The sequence below is a fragment of the Molossus molossus genome, unplaced genomic scaffold (genome assembly GCF_014108415.1).
Source record: "Molossus molossus isolate mMolMol1 unplaced genomic scaffold, mMolMol1.p scaffold_m16_p_9, whole genome shotgun sequence".
Lineage (NCBI taxonomy): Eukaryota > Metazoa > Chordata > Mammalia > Chiroptera > Molossidae > Molossus > Molossus molossus.
This window is the reverse complement of record NW_023425403.1, coordinates 51,421,142-51,442,292: the sequence shown is the minus strand read 5'-3', so window position 1 is coordinate 51,442,292 and position 21,151 is coordinate 51,421,142.

The following is a 21,151-nucleotide window of genomic DNA, read 5'->3' as shown; positions in this document are numbered from 1 at the left end:
CAGCATCTTAAAAGTTTACATAAAGGCCCAAAGTTCGGTCACATATTCAGTCCAGATGGTCTCAACACCTCACCCCCTGAAGGCTGTGTACTTGAAAATGGGTCCCTCTGTGGGAATGGTGGGCAGAAATACGTTCCTCGGACAGAGCAAGAGGTGAGGAGCTTCTGGCTGCTGGGTCCAGCTTGCAGGTCCACCAGTGGTCATGTCCTCTCAGTGACCTCCCCCGACAGTATGAAGTCTTGTCCTTGCCCAGCTCTCTAAACACAGAAGTACAATAAATCGTTTTATATACCTTCGGCTGTGAATGATAGAAAATTATATTTGAAATGAGCCAACACTTTTATTTAGAAGATGATTTCAACATTAAGAGAGATTAAGTATGTGTAAAAGCACAGATGCTTTTCTAATTTTTCGGCAAATGCTGTGCTATGTGTACTATAAGCATGTTCTAGTGAATTAGTTGAGTCAAGAGCAGAGAGCAAATACCCTGATTTCACATTCCATAATGGCAACCCCACGGTGTGTGAAGTAGCAGCTTTGAGCTATAACACAGAGTAGCTTGAAAGTGCTACAGAGGAAAACCACCTATTTCAAATTGTTTTCTGATGTCCCCAAATGGAATGTGTTACCTGAATGTAAAGGCTTTGTTTCAGGTGACTGTTGTCTCCACCTGATAATGACTATTAATCATCTAATCAGAAGAGTTTACTCTGAAACAAAAAGGTATACTATCTTGTTCTGATCCAGATATAAAGTAGCTAGTCATTGTAAATAACTTTTTTCTAGTTGTCTGTTTGCTCCGGTTGTTTGTGCTGTCACTGGAGACCATAACTTAAGAGAACACTAAAGATCTTTTGATGTTATCATTCACAGCATTGACCGGTTGAAGGAGAAATAGCATGTTTATCTCCATAGATGTAGAAAAAAGCCATTCAACATTTAAAAAAATAACTCTTAGTAAGCTAAAAATAAAAATAACCTAAACTAAAATATTACCAATCAAGAAACAAATAGAAAATATTATACATCATGTTAAGTATTCAAAGCTATCCCTTTGGGATCCAGACGATCTTCCGTATCCAGTATCTCCAAGGTGGCCAACAGAGAAAGGCAAAAAAAATAAATAAAAATAAATAAATGTGTAAGTTTGAAAAGGGAAAGAAAAACAGTGATTTTTCCAGAGATCAGATAATTATGTATGCAGAAAACCTAAAAAGAACCCACATTACATCTTTATAATCCTCAGGACTAAAATTTTGCAAGGTTTCTGGACACATAGACAACTAGTAAAAGAATGAAATTACTAACTCCTATGACAATAACATGCAAAATAGAAAGTTGTCTTAGATTAGCTTCCTAGAAGCAGGGTCTAAGTCAAGGATTCAGGGGCATATGATTTATTCAAAGGGCACTTTCAGGAGAGAGGGAGTGAAGGTAGTAGGAGAGAACAGGAGAAGGAGCCAAGAAGGGATGCTGTTGGAGTCTACCTTCAGCTGGGGTGACTGAGAACTCTAGAGATGAAATACACTAAAGTTGGTCCACCTTTATGCAGAAACACCAGCTTGTCCATTTCTCATTGGTTTCAGACTATCACTTTCCCCATGGTGGGAGTGGGGTTATATCTTCTAAAATGAGGCATCTCTCATTCTGAAAAAGGGGACTAACATTAACCCTAACAGCAGCTGGGAAATGGAACTGGTAAAGAACCTCTGGGTATGGCACCAACAGTAACCAACACTGTCTACCCCTTCTCAGTGCTACTGAGATTTACTTGTTTCTCCCACAGTTTACTCCACTCAGGCACAGGATTCTGGCTGGTCCCAATTTCTGGGCAATTTACAAGGGGAGAATTAGTGATGTGAACAACACCCCCCAGTGCTGGCCCCACACTGATGAGTGATCATCACACTTCTTCTCTATCACTCATTCTGGAACCCTTTTCTCCTCAGCTAGCACTTTTGAGTGGGTTGCCTTGTGGTGTACCCCATTTCACCAACCTTGGGGGGGGGGTCTCAGCCCTTGGTTATTATGAACTTGAGATATTTTATATAATAAATGAGATCTTCAAGGTTATTTTCAAAACTCAAATATTTACTGCTATCTGGGAGAAGCTTTTTTTTTTTTAAAAAAATAGTCAAAACCTGCATCACTTGATTACTGACTGACTCTCTTAAAACACGATCTTTATTTTCAGAAGTCCACCCGTTCCTTTGAGACATCAGCTCAGCTGCTTCTCAGTACAATGCGACCTCTGTTTTGCTCCCAGCACGAGTACTTAATTGATATTATTGTTTATTCCTGATATCACAGTCTTCCTTTTTTTTCCCCTTCTAGAGTCTAGCTTATTATGAAAATATAATGTAAAGTAGAGAGAATGGTGAACTAAGAACTTGTTCAACTAACCTGTAAAGTATGCATAGTTGGGGAGTGCCATACTAACTTAGACACCATGTGTTTTTCCAAGTCATGCTTGTCCTCTGGCATCCTTCCCATATCATTAAGCCATTAATTATTCAATATGAGAAATCAATTGCATTTCTTGCCCCAATATATTTCTTCCCATTTAAATATTCGTAGCTTCTGTTTAAAGCGTGTATCATCTTTTTTTCCTTTATCTGCTGTTGAAGCCTATTTCCTATGACTGATTTAAATGCAAATAGGAACTAGGTGAAACATTAAATAGCCATGTGACAACCTTGCAAAGACCTTACATTTCACTCAGCAGATGGTATTTTACCACCTAGTTGCACTCACAGATTTTTAGTGCTTCAGATTATACAGCTACAACATAAGTGCAGGGTCTACTGGGATTCCAAAACTGCTCCAGGGTTCATATGATGATGGAGGTGCATAGGACTTATAGGAGAGGGAGGAGAGCGGGCAAATCTACTCTGTTCCATTAGGAAAGAAATGCTTGTGAATCGGTACCAACCCCTGGAACTGTGTTGCTCAAAAGGATACCTGTTTAATTAAGAGAGATTCTCTATAGTTGCATATCTCACTCTAGAGATACTTAGAATCTTCACAAAAATATTTAAGATCACCCATGTGATCCTTATTGTCAGGAAAACTTTGGAAAGATTGCCTTAAGGAAATGATAAGATGTAAGGTGTCTTCCAGAACCATGTAATATTTAAGTGATGAATGAATGCTTCATGGTTGCCTGGAAAGCCTGTTCATGAGAAGACAAGGACACCTCAGAGACATTCAGTATCATGCATCCTGCTGGGAGGTGTAGGAAACAAACTGTGTTAAACCTTCCCCAGGCCCTCCATCATCGAAATGTATCTGCTCTGCATAGACTGAATTCTGCTCATGCTAATCCATGCAAGCAGTGGATGTCTCCTGGTTGGCCTGTTCATATTTTTTAAGTAGGTTTTCTAGACCTTCATTTTTCCCTGTTCAAAATGTCTCTAACAGAGGAAATTCAATCATAGCCATATTTGGTGGCAAGTGGGCCATATGTGAGCCTTGAAATCACACAATATTAACAAATGTGTACAGATTAAAATCAATCTTAACAAGAGTCTTTAAAAAATTAGAGCATCTTGAGTAGTTACCTCAGTGTAATCTACCCATAAATCTAACAGAATTCTTCTGGAATCAAATCAGGTTTTATATTTCCATAGAGTACATGGTATTTCCCCCTAAGGATTTTAGATTTACTTTTTTAGCATTTTTATAGTGTTCTCAGCTGCTCACTATGGGTCCATTGAAATACCAATTTTAGGTGGAAATAATCAGTAGGGACAGATGAGTTAGCGAGGAACAAATATCCCATTTTCATCAAATTCTTATTATATTGCATTTCATAGTTACTTCCATTCCAAAGCACTTGTCAGATTATACATGTAATTTTCTCTAATTCATAATTTACTGCCCTGGTTGTAGATTGGCTTAGCTTTACTTTCTGTATTGTAAAATTTCTTGTATTTGATTGTTTCTCTCTGTTTGACAGTGCTCCTTCCCCATACTATTAAATACATATTTAGCTGTAGGGGCTCACTCCCTCAAATGCCTTCTGGAGCTGGGCATTGAAGTGGGTTTGGAGCAGGGACAAAAGGGAAGAATACGTCTTTCTAAGGGAGACACAAGATGCCTTTAACTGTTCTTTGCCATGTGGAAATGCAAATCTGACTTGGCCGGATGTTCTTATTTTTTTTTTTATATTAAACTAAAAATCTCATAGTTTTCAAGAAATGTTGGTAATTGATCTTCATGTGTCAAAAAAATATTTTGCTAGCCAAACAAAACACACCTCTGAATTATATTGAACCCATAGGGCAGTCATTCACTTTCATTAGATTATAGCAATGAGCATAGTTACAGGTCCCACTGAACCTGGAAAAGATGCTTGTCCATTGTCCCTAATTTTACTGATAAGAAAATAGAATAATGATGAGCAGGTAGAAGGAGTTAGGTGATATTTGGGACATAAGTATCTGTCTTTGAGGATGATTGTCAAATCATGGATACAGTGAGTTGCTACAGATTCCAGGATGGATGTACTGAGCTTCTCCGGGGCTGCTTCACTGAAGCCCACGAATTCCCCATGACTTCCTCCACTATCCATGAGATTGTTTGGTTCCTACATCTGAATTACAGATACTTACATAGCAGTAGTTCAAGGGGCAGAGGAGGGTCTGAAAGGCCTGATTGGTGAAGAGTGGTGCTGAGATCGGGAAATCTGTTGCCTTTATCACTTGATTCAAAAATGTATAAATATCTTGGCTTTACTTATTTCATTAATATGATTTTCTAATGAATAATTCTATCTTGAATTCCAAAGAATGATACACAGCTATATATTTTTAAGATACAAACTGAAATAAACTAGCATTTAGATCAAATAATTGTAGCAGTAACTTAAGATGATTAAGTTGGTAGTTTTTCTCTACACATTTTTTATAAGTTTACCATTGTTTAAATTACTTTCTATTGTCTGTTATTTAAACAGTTCCATAGGATTTATTTCATCATTTGTGTAACACAACTTTTTATATAGTTGGTCTTTCTGAAATCTTTGGAAATTTGAAAAAAATTATTCACATGTATTTTATGAAATGCTGATATTTTTCAATTTTCTTTAAATTATAAAAACTGCTAATATGGATAATAAAATAGCTCTAATATTGGCTTGAAGCGAATGACTTGGAAATAAGATATTTTAGATGTTAACTTAAATAAACATAACCAGAAAATACATCTTAAAAATGTGTCTGAGAGAGAGAGAGACTTGAGACTTGACTTCCTTCATCCCTTGGGCTACATCATTTTGTGATATGGAGCTGTTCTTTCTTTAGGAGTTCAGATTTTTCTTTTAAAGGGAGCTTCATTCAGTTTTCTCTCTCCTTCTCTACGTGCCTGCGTATGTATGATGTCTAAACCACAGGCAAGGGTTTCTTGGTAGACTGATATCTGACTACGAGGCAAGATGCCAGCCCCAGAGTAAACTTTCCAGGGAGCAAATAAGAGGATGATGTCCCTTGGGCCTGGACGTGGTACTCAAGATTTCAGGATCTCCCTAAACCTGTCCTGCATGGAGCCCAGGAAACAATTCAGGTATATTTACAGTGCAGTTTTTGAACGGACATCCAGCCTTATCCACATAACAAAACATTTTAATTTTAAGGAAAAATGTTAACATGTTTAGAAGACCCACGGTAAGTGTCGCTGATGCACTCCTTATGTAGCAATATCATACTCAAGGGTGAAATACTCAGATACTTTATCCAGTAAGACAAGACCCCACACACGCGCACAACATACGCACATGGACCGTGCTCACTTCTACACGGTGGCCTTGCGTGTGCCCCGTGAGTGTCTGTCTGGAGTGCACACGGCCGTGCTCAGTGAGCACGACAGTGACCACGAGAGGAGCTGGCAGAGGAGAGCCCAGCTGTTGCTGTGAGGCAGCCAGAGAAGGAACCTGCTTAGCACAGACCCTCCTGCTCCCCACCAACTGCAGCGCAGCCTCCTCTGCCGCTTCCTCCTTTCAGCCCACGGCAGCGCATGCGGCAAAGTCAACACTGATTTAAAAGAGGAAAAAGCCCTAGCCCCCTACCTCCGCGCGCCCAGGCCCCGCCACCCCGGTGGCAGCAGCGCGCGCCAGCACGCCGAGCGCCGAGCCGCCGCACCGGCCGGGCGGCGCGCACCGAGGGAGTCGCGGAGGTGAGGGGCCGAGTCCCCGCGCGGTGGGCGCCTCCCTGCCCGCTGCCGCCGCCGCCGCCGCCGCCGCCGCTGCACCCGCGGCACCATGACCGCTCTGAGCACTAGGGTTACAGGTTGGTCACGGCCTCCCGAAGCCCGGGTGCGCGTCGTCACCCTCGCCCGGGCAGGGCCCAGGAGGGCATGGTCGGGTGGGGGTGAGGGCCCGACACCGGGGGCGGAAGGGGCACCCCAACCTCGGCGGGAACGGGCGCGAGCCGCCGAGATGCGCATCCCTGCCCACGCAATGGGCAACGCCTTCCCTGGCCTCCGAAGCGCGCGGGTGGGGGCTGGAAGCCCGGGGCCCGCAGACCTCGGCCTTCTCCGCTTGGCATCGCAGGGGCAGGTGGTTGGAGATGTGGTGGATTCCTGGGGCTCTCCGCCCCTGAGGACGAATGCGCCGTGGTGGGAGCAGACCTGCTCCAGCAGGTTTCAGAAAGGGCCGGGGGCCTTGCCCACCCCACCCGCTTGCTCCTGCGGATTGCTCTAGGCGTCGTATCAGTCATTTTATTAATTGCCCTTGCTGAGCAGCTATCATTAGGGTGCCCACGCAGCAAACAACAAGCAAAACGGTGACCTGCCAAAGCAACACCGTTTTGTCATTAAGCCCTTAAGAAATTGGTGTAGATCTCCAGGCTCGAATCTCAAAGCAGGCCCAGAACCCTAACCAGTGGAGGAATTGCCCTTCTGACTCGAATTTTCCTCTCAGAATGGTTGAAAACTCTGAACTCAGATCCTGATAAATTCTTGAGATATCATAGGATGACTCCTAGTTCCAGGCATAGTTTTGCAAGGAATATATTATTAAAGGATCTGCATTTATACACACCCGGGGTCAGGTCTCTGGGTAATAGTCTTAATTTTGTGTTTGTCATCAGTAGGCCCACATTTTCTTGGTGGTGAAATGGGAGGTGGGTACCCGTGTCTGTTGTGTATAAGAAGGTCAAGGTTGGAGAAGACAAACCTGTAATTAAGTGGATAAACAGGTGGCTTTTTTTCTTATTTATTTATGAATCATGTTTTCCTAGCTACAACTGTGATTTGATTGAAATTAAGTAGAAGAAGAAAGAGTGGATTTATGGCCACTATCATTGAGGCAGACATACAACAGGAGTGCCTTTTTACATTCAGAGATTCAATGTCGTCAGTTTTAAATAAAAATCATGGCTTCTCAAATCTCTACAACAAAGATGTGTTTTCTCACTGGTTGGTTTTTAAGCTGTGGACCTTTTTGTGTTAGATTTCTCATTAGTCTATAGTGTATTTTAAGCCACCTATTGCTAAAACAGTAGAGTGAAGGAAAAATCAGGCTTGGGAGAAAAATTTTCAAACGAATAGGCTCATGACCTTTTTAGGTGTTCATAGAAGACTTGAGGTCTTGACAGAACATATGTGCTGCCACTGATAAGGACTATACTAGAAGCTCTATAGAAGTTGAAAAGGAGTCACATTTTGTGAGCTGGTGGTAATATAGTTATAACTTTGGATATGATTTGTAAGATATTCAAAAGAGGAAGAAAATGTTATACTTTTAACAGAAGACCTGTTCCAAATAGTATCATTTGCTTGCAGTTCAGAGAGCAGAAGATTTGAGTAGCATTTTCTTCTTCTTTTGGTATGGTATTTCTTTAAAATGTTCTCCATTTGCTTCTCTTTTTTGCATACGTTATGAGTGTGTGAGCGCACACACGCACATTTGGGCATAGGCCATTGTATCAGCATCATTGATAAATGATAAAATAAATGATATTTATCAATGATGCTGAGATAATTTTCGAATCTTCATGGCTATGCAAATTTATCCCAGGGGAAAGGAGTCACGTGTGGATTTATAGTTTGTGAAGAAAAAAATCATATTAACCCACAGCACTATATCTTCATTTTAAGCCAGACACTGGGCCAGGAGCTGGGAATTCAATGAGGAAATAGATAAACCCACACCCTAAGTATCTGTCTGGAAAGACAAACCTGTAATTAAGTGGATAAACAGTGAGATATCTTATATTCTATTTTTGATTTGTAAAATATGAAATTCAGCTTAAAGAATTTATGAATTACCCCTCAAAAATGGTGTCAGCATTTTAGAGTTTCACTATTATTATATGAATCTTACCTGTCTCAAGGATTTGTGCAAGACGTTTTTGCACCTTCAAAACTCTTTGTGTACAAACACTTAATATTTAATTTATCCTTTGAATTTTAAAATAACTGGACATGATAGAAATGACAGATTGTAGAGAGAAGAGAATAAACACCCATCGTTCTAACAAGCTAACCAGATGATTGTAATAATTGTGTATTTCAGCGGTTCTCAACCTGTGGGTCGTGACCCCTTTGGGGGTGGAATGACCCTTTCACAGGGGTCACCTAAAACAAAACAGTAGCAAAATTACAGTTATGAAGTAGCAACAAAAATAATTTTATGGTTGGGCGGTCACCACAACATGAGGAACTGTATTAAAGGGTGGCAGCATTAGGAAGGTTGAGATCCACTGGTGTATTTGCTGTGGCCTTTTTAAGACGGTGTGCTTTGTGTCATTATAAATAATGTCTTGATAGATTTTTTACAGTATATAGATTTATTTCCAGTAGATGTTATGTTTCTCATGATAAATTCAAAATTAATATTTCTTGAAAAATTGGTTATTTAAATTATTACAGATATATAATATATAAATTTATATATATCATATACTTTATATCTTATGGATATGTATACATATATTCAAGTTGGTTTCCTAAAGATTATAATTTTGTATGAAATGTTTTATATGCTCCCTGAGGTAGATCTGCTTTCTTCTGAGTATTTGTGGATCACTTTCCCTCTTTTATAGGAATGAAAGAAGATAAAGTAATAGCTTAGCTTAGACTAATGACCTTTGCACTATATAAAGACTTGTCCTTTAAAAATTCACCTGAAATCCAGATGATAAAATGCACCTCTAGAGTAAAACCAAAATAAGAATGATATAAAAGTGGTAAGCTGGAAAAAAAAAAAAAAAAGTAAATGCAAGTTCTTTCACGAAAGAGGAGTTTTGATCTCTAGAGTGTAATTATGCCTTTTGCTTTTCTGCTCAGATGTCAAATAAATGATCAAAATAACTGAGATGGTGAAAAACTTGCAGCCCACAGGTACAGGGAGAAGAATTCTGTTCGCTCCTAGGCTGTAGACTCCAAGGCATTTCTCATAGATTCAGTACAGATGAAACTGGACTGATGGAAAATAATGGGCAAAACTAAGGTTCGGGTCACAAATCTCTTTCTAAGAGAGTTGTACAAAAAAAATAAGGAACTACTTCTGGCAGAACCCCTTACTTTGAAGTAGTAAAGGCTAAAATTGGGAGCATTCTATAGCTAAGACAGAATTACTTGACTTCTGAAGCAATTTCTCTGTAAGAAGCCAGGGCAAGCAGGGCCACACCAAATGGAAAATGCTCGGATGACAGGGACTGAGTCCGCGAGTCCAGAGATGAGTAAGAGTGGGGTTCCGTGGAGGGAGCCCAGGAGAACTGGAAGATGAAAGGCTGGAACACTGCAGCCAAGGGGATCTCTGATGTGGAGATCAAGAGTAAGACGAATCCCAATTATGCAAAGGGAAGAAATGAAGAGAGGACGGCCAGGATGATGTGTATGGAAGACAGCCAACAGAGACACACAAATAAATGCTCTTTCTGACAGGAAGATCAAAGCCAATGAACACTAGTCATGTTCTAAGTGAAATACAATAATTATTTTCTTTCAGATGAAAAAAAAAAACCCAAATATGCAGATGAAGATAAGTTATCGTGGACCAGGAAAAATTAACAGAAAGTAGCCAACCTCTAGATATAGCTTGGTGAACACAGAATTTGAAAGAAAAAATTTAAAGAAAAATATCTCATCAGTATTCTGGTCAAGTAAAAAAAAAAATTGCCTATCCCCAAAGGGAAAATTTAGACTGGCTTGATATACCCTCTCCAAAATAAAATGTCAACAAGCAGTAAAATAATATCCTGAAAGTGTAAAATTCTGAAATATACAAGAAGACAGTTCTTCTATGATACTAATATTGGTTAAAAGGGGAATATAAGCAAATGCTACAAAAAATAAAAAAAAAGTGAAGTAGAAGTATGTAAATACCAGAACAATGGTTCAAAAGTAATTAAATGAGAAAAATTAAATAGAAGTTACTGTCTTTAAGATAATTATAATTACAAGCCTCTAATACTATGAATAGCTGAAAGTATTCTTGTGTGTATTTATTGGAAGACATGGTTCATAGATACAGTGTTTCTGCAAAGGGTTCTATGACCTAAGATGGGATAAGAACTCGTTTTAGCTTAGAAAGTAAACAACAAAATAGAACTAGAGAGGAAAAGAAAGAAGGTAAAAATGTGAATGGATTCATTAAAAATTAGGAAAGCTTAAGATCTGGTAGAAAAAAACTGAGAGCCACAACATTGTGATCTTTAAGGCATGTTAGTTTACAGCTATCTATAGGATGCATTAACATGCTGACAAGTAAGAATGAAGTCACAAATAGGTAAAAAAAAAAAAAAAAAAAGAATGGCAGTCAGTGAAGGAAGATGTTGAAGAAATTGGGGATATAATTCTTAGGATGAGTAACTGGAATCAGGTTACCATGATGGAAATGGAGAAGTGAATGGTAGAGATTTACTAACCGAACAAATGTTAACAGATCTTGGTGACCAAACTAAAGAATGAATGGGAAGGATTGATAACGAGTAGTCCAGGACTTCAAGCTTGGGTGATTGTGGGTACTTTAGTTCTTATTTTGCTATGCTTAAATAAAACAACTAATTACTTCTTTATCATTCAGTTAGTTAGCTGTAAATCTTTTGCTTCATTATTTTTTAAAATCTATTCTCCTTTATTATTTTTATGAAACCCATACATCAGAGTTTCCCATATTACTTCTGGAACAGAGGAAGGATTTAGAAAAAAATACTTCTTATTGTTGAAAATATATATCATGGGAGCCTGTATCAGACAAGATACAAATCTGTATCAGATAAGCTACAAATCACTGATGGCTGAAAATACTATTGAATATATTACAAAATTCGTCTGAGGTTTAAAAATATCATAGATAATGTAAAACTGGGATGGGAATTTTTCAAGCATGGAAACTTGCTTAACTGTTTTTCCCAAGAGCTATAGCACAGAGATTAAGGTAAACATTGTAAATAAGAGATGTAAATTTTCAGATATAGGGTTTGCTTGATTTGGAAACACCTTTCCTTGAATTATTCTTTCCATATCTCTCAATTCAACATATGTCAATATTTTACAGAGTAAAAAAATATTAAACTCTGGAGAGCCTAAAAACAACTTTCTACATTTTAGTAAATAAAAAATTAAAACATTTTTAGAACTGACTCAGTGGAACTAGGCAACTTTTTTTTTTTGCTTCCCTTCTTTCAATCAATGAATAGTATTTTATTTTTTTTTCTTTTAATTAACTGATTTTTTATTAATTAATTTTTGTTACAGACGTTTCTCCTTTTCCCCCCACCGATTCCCCCCTCCTCCTCCCTCCCTGCCCTTTCCCCAGTTTGTTGTCCATGTCCACTGTTCATGCATACATGCATATAAATTCTGTGGTTCATCTCTTCCCCGCCACCCCCCTATTTAGGGGATTGTCAGTCTGTATCCCACTTCCGCGTCTCTGGGACTACCCCCTTCCTCAGACTGTTATGTTCATTATATTCCACAAATAAGTGAGATCATATGAAACTTGTCTTTCTCTGTTTGGCTTGTTTCACTTAGGATGATACTTTCCAGGTCCCTCCATGTAGTCTCAAATGATAAGAGGTCTTTCTTTCTTACAGCTGCATAGTACTCCATTGTGTATATGTACCACTGCTTTTTTATCCATTCGTCTACTGATGGACACTTGGGCTGTTTCCAGATCTTAGCTATTGTAAATAGTGCTGCTACAAACATGGGGGTACATGTATTCATTCTGGTTGGTGTTTCAGGCTTCTTAGGATATATTCCTAGAAGTGGGATCACTGGGTCAAATGGAAGTTAAATTTTTAATTTTTTGAGGTAACACCATATTGTTTACCATAGTGGCTGCACCAGTCTGCATTCCCACCAGCAGTGTACTAGAGTCCCCTTTTCTCCACACCCTCACCAACACTTGTTTGATGATTTATTGATGGCGGCCATTCTGACAGGTGTGAGGTGATACCTCATTGTTGTTTTAATTTGCATCTCTCTGATGATTAGTGATGATGAGCCTTTCTTCATATGTTTCTTAGCCATTTGTATGTCCTGTTTGGAGAGGTGTCTATTCAGTTCCTCTGTCCATTTTTTTTTATTTTTTTATCTTCATCCGAGGACATTTTTCCATTTTTTGTACAGACAGAGTGGGAGGGAGAGAGAGGAAGAGAGAGAGAGAGAAACATCGACGTGAAAGGGACACATCGAGTGGCTGGCACCCGCACGACCAACCAGGGCCGGGGACAAACTGCAACCGAGGTACATGCCCTTAGCGAGAACCGAACCCGGGTCTCTCCGGACCGCAGGCGGACGCTCCAACCGCTGAGCCAAACCGGCCAGGGCCCTCTGTCCATTTTTTAATTGGATTCTTTGTCTTCCTTTTGTGGAGTTGTATGACCACTCTATATGTATTGGAAATTAACCCCTTGCCTGATATATCATTGGCAATTATGCTCTCCCATACAGTGGGTAGCCTTTCCGTTTTGATGATTGTATCTTTCGCTGTGCAGAAGCTTTTGAGTTTGATGTAGTCCCATGTGTTCATTTTCTCCTTTGTTTCTATTGCCTTAGGTGATGTGTCAGTAAAAATTCTGCTGCGTATGATGTCTGAAATTTTGTTGCCTACATTCTCTTCTAGGATTTTTATGGATTCATGAGTTACATTTAAGGGTGTAAGTTGATGGTCTAGTTTCATTTTTCTGCAAGTAGCTGTCCAATTTTCCCAGTACCATTTATTAAAGAGGCTGTCCTTACTCCACTGTATGCTCTTGCCACCTTTGTCAAATATTAATTGAGCATATTGCCTTGGGTCCATTTCTGGGTTCTCAGTTCTGTTCCACTGGTCTATATGCCTGTTCTTGTGCCAATACCAGGCTGTTTTGATTACAGTGGCTTTGTAGTATAACCTGAAATCTGGTATTGTGATCCCTCCAACTTTGTTCTTCCTTTTCAAGATTGCTGTGGCTATTCGAGGCCTTTTTTGGTTCCATATTAACTTTTGAAATCATTGTTCTAATTCTGTGAAGTATGCCTTTGGTATTTTGATGGGGACTGCGTTGAATCTATAGATTGCTTTGGGTAATATGGACATTTTAATGATGTTAATTCTCCCAATCCATGAACAAGGTAAGTGCTTCCACTTTTTTATATCGTCCTCTATTTCTTTCTTCAATGACCTGTAGTTTTCTGCTAATAGGTCCTTTATTTCTTTGGTTAAGTTTATTCCTAGGTATCTTAATTTTTTTGCCGCAATGGTAAATGGGATTTTTTGCTTAGTTTCTCTTTCTGTGAGTTAATCATTGGTGTATGGGAATGCCATCGATTTCTTGACGTTAATTTTGTATCCTGCTACTTTGCCAAATTCATTTATTAAGTCTAGTAAACTTTTGATGGAGTCTTTAGGGTCTTCTATGTACAGTATCATGTCATCTGCAAACAATGACAATTTCACTTCCTCGTTTCCAATTTGGATCCCTTTTATTTTTCTTCCTGTCTGATTGCTGTGGCTAAGACTTTTAGTACTATGTTAAATAGGAGTGGCGAAAGTGGGCATCCTTGCCTTGTTCCTGTTCTTAAGGGAAATGCTTTTAGTTTTTGCCCATTGAGTATGATGTTGGCTGTAGGTCTTTCATATATGGCCTTTATTATGTCTAGATATGATCCCTCTATTCCCACACTGCTGAGCATTTTTATCAGAAATGGATGCTGGATTTTGTCGAATGCTTTTTCAGCATCTATTGATATTATCATGTGGTTTTTATTCTTCATTTTATTTATGTGGTGTATCACGTTTATGGATTGCAAATATTGTACCAGCCTTGCATCCCTGGGATGAATCCCACTTGGTCATGGTGGATAATTTTTTTGGTGTATTGCTGGATCCGATTTGCTAGTATTTTGTTTAGGATTTTGGCATCTATGTTCATCAGGGATATTGGCCTGTAGTTTTCTTTCTTTGTTGCGTCTTTTTCTGGTTTTGGAATTAGAATTATGCTAGCTTCATAAAAGGAGTTTGGAAGTCTTCCTTCTTCTTGAATTTTTTGAAATAGTTTGAGGAGAATGGGTATTAGTTCTTCTTTGAATGTTCGGTAAAACTCCCCCATGAAGCCATCCGGGCCTGGGCTTTTGTTTGCTGGGAGAGTCTTGATTACATCTTCAATTTCTTCTGTTGTTATTGGTCTGTTCAAGTTTTCTATCTCTTCCTGATCTAGTTTTGGGAGACTATGTGTTTCTAGAAATTTGTCCATTTCGCTTAGATTGTCGAATTTGTTGCCATATAATTGTTCATAGTAGTTGTTAACAATCTTTTGTATTTCTGTGGTGTCAGTTGTTATCTTTCCTCTTTCATTCTTGATTGTGTGTATTTGGGTTCTCTCTCTTTGTTTCTTGGTGAGTCTAGCTAAGGGTCCATCAATCTTGTTTATCTTTTCGAAAAAACTGCTCTTTGTTTTATTGATCCTTTGAATTGTTTTTTTGGTCTCTATGTCATTTATTTCTGCTCTGATCTTTACTATTTCCTTCCTTCTACTTGCTCTGGGGTTTTCTTTTTGTTTGCTCTCTAGTTCTTTAAGTTGTGCAGTTAGATAGTCTATTAGAGATTTTTCTTCTTTTTTGAGGTAGGCCTGTAGTGCTATGAACTTCCCTCTCAGAACTGCTTTCACTGCATCCCATAGATTTTGTGTTGTTGTGTCTTCATTTTCATTGGTTTCCAGGAATTTTTTGATTTCTTCCTTGATCTCCTCGGTGACCCATTCATTGTTTAATAACATGCTATTTAGCTTCCATGTGTTCGAATGTCTTTGTATGTTCTTCTTGCAATTGATTTCTAGTTTGAATAGTATTTTAAAGGTGTATTCTAGACTAGAAAATTATAGAATAGTCAAGAAAAAAAACAAATTTTTTAGTAATTTCTTAAGACAAAAATTTTTTCTTGTATGTAAAATAGATTCTATTTAATTTTTAAAAGAAATTTCCGAAATTCTCAAGGAAATTTAAAAATAAAATATACTGTATATCCATAGTTTTATATAAAAATTTTTGTCTCAGATTTCTATTTTTCTGTGTTACTTATAACTAGTCTACCTAATTTCTCCCCCAACTAGTCGTGATTATGAGCAGTAAACTCTATAGGTGTTAAAATGCTCTCCTGAGCATCTGACCCAGTGATCTCATCACTGGTTGGGACCACTGCTGAGAGAGTGTGTAAGAATCACCTGGGGAGAGTTTTTTAAATATACCACTTCCTGTATTTCACCCTGGGAGGTTCTAATTTAGTATGTCTGAGGTGCAAGATGCATGGGGTTGAGAATGGTCAAAAACCCTTCGGTGGTTGCAATGTGAAATAACCTTTGGAAACTATTATTTTTTTATATTATAAACTCTGTTTTACACATTAAAAATTTTTTAAATGTTATGTTAGTTTCAGGTGTATAGTATAGTGGTTAGACATTTATATGACTTATGAAGTGATCCCCCCAGGTCCCCCAATAATTCTAGTACTCATTGCTGACTACATTTCCAATACTGTACTTTACATCCTCATAACTATTTTGTAACAGCCAATTTGTACTTTTTAATTCCTTCACCCTTTTCACCCAGCCCTCCAAACCCCTCCCACCTAGAAACCATCAGTTTGTTCTCGGGATCTATGAGTCTCTTTCGATTTTGTTTATTCATTTATTTTGTTTTTTAGTTTCTACATATAAGTTACATTGTATGGTATTTGTCTTTCTCTGTTTGACTTATTTCATTTGGCATAATACCATCTAGGTCCATGGAAACTACTATTTTAAACCATTTTCTTTCTTTGTGCAAACTTTGTGGATTCATATTACAGAATTAAGCAACCACACACATAAAAATAGATAACTCCTTTCAGTTTTTCGAATTATTTAAGTACAGTATGAAAAAGTTTTAAAAACCACTGTGTTAAACCACCCACCTTCTTTGTTCAACCTTTGTAGATCTATTACAAGGGTAAGCAACCACAACAAAAACAGGTAATCTCCTTTTCTGATTTTCATAATTTTTAAATGACAGTAGCCATTTATCAAAATAAAATGTCTTTCACTGAACTATTGGATGATGAGAATCAGTGAAGGCTTTGCTGCTCCCTGGAGGGTGGGAGAGCCTTGTAGGGACTACTCTGAGATTATCATATGATCAACCTGTGGCAATTTTTAATTCTGACATTTTTCTTTTAAATTTTTCTTACAGCACATTGTACCCAGAAATAACTCACAAAATTATAAATGTACACTATCCTTTTTAAACATGTAGTGAAAGCTAAGGGCTTGTTAAGTATATTTTCTGGATTTTCTGAGTAAAGGCTGGGGAAATGCTGCTCAGCTTCCGTGCGCAAACAATGGCCTCTGTTTGTGATCAATACTACAGTAATTTAGGTGACACAGATACAACTTCATTCCGTCTCCTACTGCTGGGATGCTTTAGTTTGGCACGCAGGGCGTAACAACAAACAGATGCTGGGCCACCATAGTCTATCCTGAATTCCTTTACCAAATCCAACAATTTTTAAAGGTCAAAGAAAATTCAATTTTCACAGTTAAAATAATGAAATCCTTGGCGAAGTAATGACACTGTTTTGAGGTATTTGTAGAAAGAACCAGAAAAAAATAATATGCTGCTTTTGGGGGTGGGAGGGATTTAGTAAGCAGATTCAATATAAAAAGAAGAACACTGTTTTTAATCAGTGTGTTGACAAAAGGAAAAGGGAAAAGAAGAACCTGTGTTTGGAGATGGTTTTGAAACATTTGGCTTCCTTTGTTCAGTAGCCCATCTTGGGTGGCCCTTGAAGAGCTGCTGAGACTGGACCATGGGTGTGACACTATTTTTGCTGGGCCACGTCCTGATTCAATAAGGGCCAAAACATGAATGAAGCACCCAGATGAAAAGTGCATTTGGAGAGAGAGAGAGTTGGTTGCTGTGACCCCAGGGGTCAAAATTTCAGTGATGTCTTAGTTCTCCTGCTAAAATGATCTGCTCTGCTACATCACTGGGCAGATATGGAACTCGGGCTGTTTAAGAGAAAAAACAACCCAGCTGCCTTTCCTCCAAACAGAAGCCTGGTTAGAGAGAAGGAAAGATGCATCTAGCCCATGGAGGTTCATGAGCAAATGGGACTAGTGAGAGGCTTGCTTGAGAGTGGCTTGGAAGGACTGTCATTGTAGTTCTAGGGGCAGTCGTGCTCTCATTTAATTTCATTATTTAGACTTCAGAGAAGCAAGAATTGAAAGACTCCTGTCTCTGACCCCTGCGAAAGAAGGTTCTGTTCATAAAGCTATGGAGAGATCAGACTGAAAGACGTGGACAACTGACTGTCACAGGGATAAAGGTCAGAAAGTGACCTCAGGCAGGGCACCTACTTTCTCTGAACCTTAGTTTTATCTGTGAAATGGGAATAATAGAACATCTGTCTCACTGGGGCAGGGCAAAAACGTAGAGGAGGTAATCCACTCAAAACTCTTAGTTTCACACATCATAAATTCCCAAGAGACATTAGATATGATTTGTTTAAGATTAAAAATGAATGATTTTCAGATTTTACTTGTCTTAAAGAATTATAAATGAAATTTATCATTGTTGCAAAACATTTTAATTTTACGAAAGTTCTTGAGGTTCAAAAATAAGAATCAAGTTATCCGCCTGTTCTCTCCCTGACTTACCTAGCTTTGTTCTCCCAACAAAACAGACTCCCTGGGTTCTAAGCTTGCTTCCAGCTCATGTGGATGTGGGCAAGTTTGCCTCAGACTTTCAATCTGTACAATGGGGATAATACTAAAAACTTCAGAGACGTATAAAGGCCTTGGAATAGTGCCTGGCACAGAGTTAGCTTTCAATAAATGTTTGTTTTCATCTTTCAAATGAAAACAAAAAAGAATATATAATGTTAAACTTGATTCTTTTCTAAAATTGAATATAGTAGTTGATGGACCACCATCCTACCCCAAGAATTGATAAAATGCATAAAATTAGGAGCAGTTTCAAAAGTGTGATAACTTTTACCATGGGAAGTTTTTTGGGATGTAATTTCTTGTAAACTTTCAGACAGTCCAGAAGTCTTTTCTTGAAACTCCATGATACGTAGTCATTCTCTCTGAGAATATTCAGAAAGGAACCTCTCCAGATAGCCCAACACATTATTGGACGCTTTTAGATTAAACACTTCTTTTCATTGCGTAAATAGCTACCACGTGCTAACTTCCATTGATAACGTCCATTTAGTCCAGATTTTCCTTGCTGGGAGAGCAAACATACAAAACAAAATCACCCCCTTGCTATGTGCTGAACTTTGGGTTATTAGTGTGACAGGACTTCCCTCAACACATGCCTTCTTTCTGCTCTAGTACATTCTCTGCAGAAAGCATACTATCTTTTATCCATGTGTGATAAGTGGGGTCTGTTTTCTTGTTTTCACATTCTCAGCATATGCAGTCAAGACTTTATGAGATTAAATTAACTCTAGGAAACTAAGAAATCTGTCATATTTAGGAAATTAAGACAACTTTCTCTTTACTTCGTGATACAAGATTGGAGTTAAATGCTTTTTTTTTTCTCATTTTTTTTCAAAATTCATAATAAAGATAAAAGCATAATAGAATATGTTTAGGATTCACCTTCAAGGAAAAAGGCCAGATGAATAAATAATGAAAGTGATATTGAAATAGATTTGATGAGAAATTTGATCATTACTTGCCAAAAAATATTGACACCTTTTTATAAATGTGTGGCTGGAAAAACCATAAAATAAATCACGTAGTAAAAATTAGAGTTTAAGAGAAGAGAAATGTTTGTACTGTTTTCACAAATGATAACTAATGCAAGAGACTTCATAATCACCAGGTTGAATGATAAGAATACAGTGAAAAAGTGGTTTTCTTTTTAATATCTATGTGATAATACAATGAAATTTCAATTGAGTGGTTCTGTAAACCACTTTGCTTGGTTCATGTCCTGTCTCACTTCTGTGCCTAAGTTTCCTCATCTGTGAAACGGAACAAGTAAGAACTGAATGACGTGATGTTTGACATGCTTAGAACCAGAGAACAGGCCTAGCACATGACAAGCCCTCAGTAAACATGTCTGTTGGATGAGTCTGTTTTTACGTAGCAATCAACAGAATTTGGGGGACTATCAACTGATGAGCTCACTGTTTTACCATGGGAATGAACTTACTTTCCAAAGCATTTCATCGTCTTTCTGTGGGATTTGTGGTATGCCTCTCTCTCTCTCTCTCTCTCTCTCTCTCTCTCTCTCTCTGAGGATTGTTTTCCTTTTTATAACGTAGTCACATTCGAAATATCTATTCAGTTTTACATCACATTTTATCTTTAACACTGTCCCTTAAATGCTTTTGCTTGTTAAGATCAAAGGCAATTATTGAGCACCACTAAGCGAGAGACAACAGGCTTGCGGAGTCCAGTGTGGACTGCAGAGGCCGCGAGGTGAGCTCTGGAAAGAGGTGCAGAGTGCTGGGAGAACATGACATGGTCCTCATGCCTTAGCAGGGAACCGAGATGATCTGGCCTTGAAGAATGAGGGGGACTTCAGCCATTCAAGAAGGAGTGAGTGTCCACTTTTCCAGATAAAGGCCTGGAAGTAGAATTGCTGGGCTGTACGATAGATAGTTCTATTTTTAACAAGACTGTTTCCCATAGTGGCTGAACCCTTTTATTCGTGAAGGCCTCAGAGTTTGTGCACATATGTGACCAGAAGAACAGTTGTTGATTTTGATGTGCTGCCAATTGTAGTGACAGCTAGTGATTAAAAATAAATGAGAAAAAAGGTATATAGGGAATAAATGGTGATGGGAAAATAATGAAATAAGGAAAAAAAATTACTTCTGAAAAAAATAAATCACTGACTTATGTCTTTTTTGGAGCCTTTTTAGAATCAAATATATGTTGTGAGTCTACTATAAGTTTCTCTTATTCACACTTTTATTCCCAAACATTAAATCTTTCATTTATAACAAATGAATCACACCCAGAGACAAACCTCTTCACAAATTAAGTTAGGGACTAGGAAGGACTGATGTGGGATTGGCAGCAGACGACAAAGAGGACATGGCTGGGATCAAGGAGCTGCAGTGGTTGGGAACAGTTGGAGGACGATGGGAAATGTATGTTCCAGCCAGTTCAAGTGGAGCATGTGGGTATACGTATGAAAGGAAGCACAAGTAAACTCAGTGGGATTGCGTCCTTGAAACACCAGGTTAAATAAAGCAGGCAGTTTGTAAGCTCCACAAATGCCTTTGCTGTTCCATGCTGTGTATTCATCACTTATCACAGTACCTGATGCCATATGGATGCAAATATTTTCTTTTTTTTGTTTTGTTTTATCCTCACCCGAGGACATTTTTTGATATTTTGTTCAGATAGAGTGGGAGGGAGAGAGAGAGAGAGAAACATCGACGTGAAAGGGACACATCGAGTAGTTGCCACCCGCACAACCCAACCAGGGCCGGGGACACACTGCAACCGAGGTACGTGCCCTTAGCGGGAACCAAACCCGGGTCTCTCGGGACCGCAGGCTGACGCTGTAACCGCTGAGCCAAACCGGCCAGGGCTGGATGCAAATATTTTCTTGCAAATGAATGAATGAATGAGTAAAAGAGGATAAGCTGAGGTTTTCTGGAAAGACCATATCATTGTATTGGGAAGTTGATTTCTAATATAAAGGACGGGGCATATTTAAAAGG